The sequence below is a fragment of the Carassius auratus genome, chromosome 19, assembly GCF_003368295.1.
Source record: "Carassius auratus strain Wakin chromosome 19, ASM336829v1, whole genome shotgun sequence".
NCBI classification, from domain to species: domain Eukaryota; kingdom Metazoa; phylum Chordata; class Actinopteri; order Cypriniformes; family Cyprinidae; genus Carassius; species Carassius auratus.
Genome location: NC_039261.1, coordinates 2,382,248 through 2,388,397, shown reverse-complemented (window position 1 = coordinate 2,388,397; position 6,150 = coordinate 2,382,248).

The window sequence follows — 6,150 nt, the reverse complement described above, 5'->3', positions numbered from 1 at the left end:
TCAGATTTGCACAATCCATAAGCACAACGCTTCGATCTGGACACAGACTGGATCTGGTGGCTATGGTGACCTCGGAATAAGAGAGAAACAGACTAATATTAGCGTAGATGCCCTTTTTCTAATGATGTAGCAAGTACATAGGGTGTTATGGGAAGTGTTCCTGGTTCCGGTTTACCTAATTAATGCAGACTAAAAATCCTTTAACGGATTTGGATATTAAAAGCATATTAGTATGTTATGTGTAAACCAGGTTAAAGAGATGGGTCTTTAATCTAGATTTAAACTGCAAGAGTGTGTCTGCCTCCCGAACAATGTTAGGTAGGTTATTCCAGAGTTTAGGCGCCAAATAGGAAAAGGATCTGCCGCCCGCAGTTGATTTTGATATTCTAGTTATTATCAAATTGCCTGAGTTTTGTGAACGTAGCAGACGTAGAGGAGTATAATGTAAAAGGAGCTCATTCAAATACTGAGGTGCTAAACCATTCAGGGCTTTATAAGTCATAAGCAATATTTTAAAATCTATACAATGTTTGATAGGGAGCCAGTGCAGTGTTGACAAGACCGGGCTAATATGGTCATACTTCCTGGTTCTAGTAAGAACTCTTGCTGCTGCATTTTGGACTAGCTGTAGTTTGTTTACCAAGCGTGCAGAACAACCACCCAATAAAGCATTACAATAGTCTAACCTTGAGGTCATAAATGCATGGATTAACATTTCTGCATTTGACACTGAGAGCATAGGCCGTAATTTAGATATATTTTTGAGATGGAAAAATGCAGTTTTACAAATGCTAGAAACGTGGCTTTCTAAGGAAAGATTGCGATCAAGTAGCACACCTAGGTTCCTAACTGATGACGAAGAATTGACAGAGCAACCATCAAGTCTTAGACAGTGTTCTAGGTTATTACAAGTAGAGTTTTTAGGCCCTATGATTAACACCTCTGTTTTTTCTGAATTTAGCAGTAAGAAATTACTCATCCAGTTTTTTATATCGACTATGCATTCCATTAGTTTTTCAAATTGGTGTGTTTCACCGGGCTGCGAGGAAATATAGAGCTGAGTATCATCAGCATAACAGTGAAAGCTAACACCATGTTTCCTGATGATATCTCCCAAGGGTAACATATAAAGCGTGAAGAATAGCGGCCCTAGTACTGAGCCTTGAGGTACTCCATACTGCACTTGTGATCGATATGATACATCTTCATTCACTGCTACGAACTGATGGCTGTCATATAAGTATGATTTAAACCATGCTAATGCACTTCCATTAATGCCAACAAGGTGTCCAAGTCTATGCAAAAGAATGTTGTGGTCAATTGTATCAAACGCAGCACTAAGATCCCATAAAACTAACAGAGAAATAAAACCACAAAGGTGTCCAAGTCGATGCAAAAGAATGTTGTGGTCAATTGTGTCAAACGCAGCACTAAGATCCAATAAAACTAATAGAGAAATAAAACCACAATCAGATGATAAGAGCAGGTCATTTGTTACTCTAAGGAGAGCAGTCTCAGTACTATGATACGGTCTAAATCCTCACATATATCATTTTTCTCTAAGAAGGAATATAATTGTGAGTATACCACCTTTTCTATTATCTTGGACAGAAAAGGGAGATTCGAGATTGGTCTATAATTAACAAGTTCTCTGGGGTCAAGTTGTGGTTTTTTGATGAGAGGCTTAATAATAGCCAATTTGAAGGTTTTGGGGACATATCCTAACGACAATGATGAATTAATAATAGTCAAAAGAGGACCTATGACTTCTGGAAGCACCTTTTTTAGGTGCTTAGATGGTATAGGGTCTAACATACATGTTGTTGGTTTAGATGATTTAACAAGTTTATACAATTCTTCCTCTCCTATAGTAGAGAATGAGTGGAACTGTTCCTCAGGGGTCTATAGTGCACTGTCTGATGTGATACTGTAGCTGACGGCTGAATGGTTACAATTTTATCTCTAATAGTATCGATTTTAGAAGTAAAGTAGTTCATAAAGTCATTACTGCTGTGATGTTGGGAAATGTCAACACTTGTTGAGGCTTTATTTTTCGTTAATTTAGCCACTGTATTGAATAAATACCTGGGGTTATGTTTGTTTTCTTCTAAAAGAGAAGAAAAGTAATCAGATCTAGCAGTTTTTAATGCTTTTCTGTAGGATAGGTTACTTTCCCGCCAAGCAATACGAAATACCTCTAGTTTTGTTTTCCTCCAGCTAAACTCCATTTTTCGGGCTGCTCTCTTTAGGGTGCGAGTATGCTCATTACACCATGGTGTCAAACTGTTTTCCTTAACCTTTCTTAAGCGTAAAGGAGCAACTGTATTTAAAGTGCTAGAAAAGAGAGAGTCCATAGTTTCTGTTACATCATCAAGTTGTTCTGAGGTTTTGGATATGCTAAGGAATTTGGATAAATCAGGAAGAGAACTTAAAAAGCAGTCTTTTGTGGTAGAAGTAATGGTTCTTCGATACTTGTAACAAGAAGTACAATTTACAATTTTGGCTATATGAAGTTTGCACAGAACTAAATAATGATCTGAGATCATCACTTGGCTGCATAATTTCAACACTATCAACATCAATTCCATGTGACAGTATTAAATTATGATTTATGAGTATGAATTATGAGTATGATTTCGACAATGAGTAGGTACTGAAACGTGTTGTCTAACCCCAATAGAGTTCAGAATGTCTAGAAATGCTGATCCCAGTGCATCTTTTTCATTATCAATTATAAGCGCTTTGAGTGTCTAGAAAAGTGCTATATAAATGTAAAGAATTATTATTATTATTATTATATCAACATGGATATTAAAATCACCAACTATTAAAACTTTATCTGCAGCCAGAACTAACTCGGATGTAAAATCACCAAACTCTTTAATAAAGTCTGTATGGTGGCCTGGTGGCCTGTATACAGTAGCCAGTACAAACATAACAGGGGATTTATCATTAACATTGGTTTCTCTGGACAAGGTGACGATCTTTAGGGGCGGAACCAAAATTCGGGAAGTTTGGTTCCGCCCGGAACGGAAAAACAGAACACCGGAACTTCCGGTAGCGCCGTAAGAGGGAAAATCAGGGAATTCGAGGCACCTGTGCCTAGTTAGGGACAGCGGTTGGTGATTGGAGGATACGCTGGACAAGGCAGTACTTAAGGCCAAGTTATTTCACAGTCTGGGGGCTCTTTCTGGTGTGTGTGAAGCACTGTGTCGTGCCCGTCTTGGTGCGCTGCTGGTGGCTGTCTAACTCTCTCTCTCCCTCAGGCTGGAATTGTATGATTGTGAAGACATCGCGAACCTTAAAGGTTGAGAAGTGAACGGATTATACGGCGAATTGAGACGACGTGCAAAAGGGGATTGGAAGCGGCATTGATGTGAGTACTAAGAGCAAGCCGAAAGTGCCCTGTATATTGACCTGGCGTTGTGTAGATCTCTCCAGGAGGAGGAGGGCGGCCCTACCCCTAATATAGCGTGGTGGGAGAGCCGAAGGAATACTTATTGAAGTAGTCACAACGACGACATCACTAGCTAGGCCGCATATTCCATCGCCAGATCCGAACCAAGCGAAGTGAAGGAAGACGGGTGTCCTTTTCGTACACTGAGTGTGGTGGGTGAGTCTTCGTGCTGTGAAAACCTATAATTTTGACGTGGTGCTGTATATTGCTGTGGGTTGCTGTGTATTGCCGTGTGTCCTGTCAGATAAACCCCCGCCTTCACGCACTTCGTCGCGGGAGGACAAGGAGACTGCTGGTTCTAGCCTAGTTCAGTACAGTATATGTTGTGAGCGTGTTTCAGATCTCCGGAGATAGCACGGTACGCTGTGTTCAGCCCAGAGGTGAGAGCTATTCAAAGCAAACTAACTGTGCTTTGTGTCCAATCTGATACCTGTGGAGAGAAAAGGAAAGAGAGAGTGAGTAACGCAAGGAGAAACAGAGGAAACCTGTACGTACAGTACGCTGTGTCCAGCCCAGAGGTGAGAGCCATCCAAAGCAGAGTAACTGTGCTTTGTGTCCAAGTTGATACCTGTGGAGAGGAAAGGAAAGAGAGAGTGAGTAACACAAGGAGAAACAGAGGAAACCTGTACTTACAGTACGCTGTGTTCAGCCCAGAGGTGAGAGCCATTCAAAGCAAACTAACTGTGCTATTGTGCCCAAGTTGATACCTGTGGAGAGTGAAGGAAAGAGAGAGTGAGTAACACAAGGAGAAACCGAGGAAACCTGTACTTACAGTACGCTGTGTTCAGCCCAGAGGTGAGAGCCATTCAAAGCAAACTAACTGTGCTATTGTGCCCAAGTTGATACCTGTGGAGAGAAAAGGAGAGAGGGTGAATAACACGAGGAGGAATAGAGCGAACCCTGTACTTACAGTACGTTGTGTCCAGCCCAGAGGTGAAAGCCATCCAAAGCAGAGTAACTGTGTTTTGTGTCCAAGTTGATACCTGTGGAGAGAAAAGGAGAGAGAGTGGGTAACACGAGGAGAGACCGAGGAAACCTGTACTTACGCCGCTGCCTGTGGAGAAAGAGAAAGCGAGTGAGCACCCCGAGAATGAACTGTGTGAACCAGTACTTACCGTGAGTTGTATTCAGCGAAGAGGAGGAAGAAGGAGGGCGCTACGGATACCTAAGACTCTGGCCGGGCCCCGAGTCCCACGCCCCGGATCCCCGTGGCCCCCTTGCTCCCTGACCTCTTCCCGGCCATAGCCCATCTGGAGGGCCGAGTCAGAGTTTAGTTTTAATTGCCCTTTCCCTATTCCCCAAGCTATTTTTAAATATTTAAATAAAGATTGTTTTATCACTTACTTGTTCTCGTGTTGTTTGGCCATTGGGTTGGCTTTGGGGACCTCCTCGAGGTGGAAGTTGAGAAGGGGTGTGGCTTAGTCAAAGCATAGCCCGCCCCTGGGTGTGACAAATGTTATATGAAGCACCATTACTTCAAACGAGTTATACTTCAAGCCTGCCCTCTGAGAAATCCTGAAAACGTGGTTATAAATTGAAGCAACACCTCCCCCTTTGCCTTTTTGCGGCTCATGTTTATAAAAGTAATCTTGGGGGGTGGACTAGGGCTGGGACAACGCGTTGAGGTCATCGATGACGTCGACGTATAATATGCGCATCAATTCGTCGACCTGTTTTTATTTCTCTAAAAAACGTTTGCAAAACGTTTACCTTATGTGCGCTGAATATACGCGATGGCCGGATCAACATTCTGTCCAACGTTATATAACCAATCCAGGGGGTTTACTGCATTGATCTTTTTTTTTTGGCGGCTGTCAAAGCCTTATTTGATCGGTGAGTGATGCCTGACAGGGAGCGTACAAGAGAGCTACACACTCACAGTCTTCAAACAACACGAGCGCTGTCTTGCTCGCTCTCTCTCTCTCTCTCTCTCTCTCTCTCCCTCGTGCATATTAACCAAAATTATTAGACGCGATAGAAAAAGGACGAAACACCAAAGTTTCACGTTGAGCATTTGGAGATTTTTTTTTTTTTCATGACAGGCTCCCACTGTTAATTTTTTTTTTTTTTTTTTTTTTTGGAAAAGCACTCTCTGTATTAGCTTAAAGCCCTCAAGTTAACATTGGTTACTGTATTCTTTCAATTGGTCTAAACAGGTATTTTGGGTGACCTTTTTTTATTGAATGCTAGACATCAAGTTGTTGTTATTTTCATCTGAAAGAAGAACTTTTTTTCAGTAAGCAAGGCCCTGTGTGTTCAGTAAGCTTGTTTCAGTAAGCTTTTGTACTTTTAAGAGCAATAAACATATATTGCAATGTTAAGGAACTCTTGTTTTTTCCATTCAGATATGTAAATCAACATGTATAAATTGTTAGTAGTCAACTAATGGGGAGATAATCGAAATTGAATCAGTCTGAAAAAATAATAGTTAGATTAATCGTTTAAAAAATAATCGTTTATCCCAGCCCTAGGGTGGACTCATTTTAAATAATGTAATCATCAGGTTTTAGCCAGGTTTATGTCAAACAGAGCACATCTATATTACGATCAGTGATCATATTATTTACAAAAAGTGTTTTCATAGAAAGGGATCAGGGGCCCGTTCTTCGCACGTCGCTAACTCAGTTAGCTGGATTTGATTGTTGACAATTTGGCGTGATCTTGGATCGTTTGGTTCTTTCGAAGCTCATCCC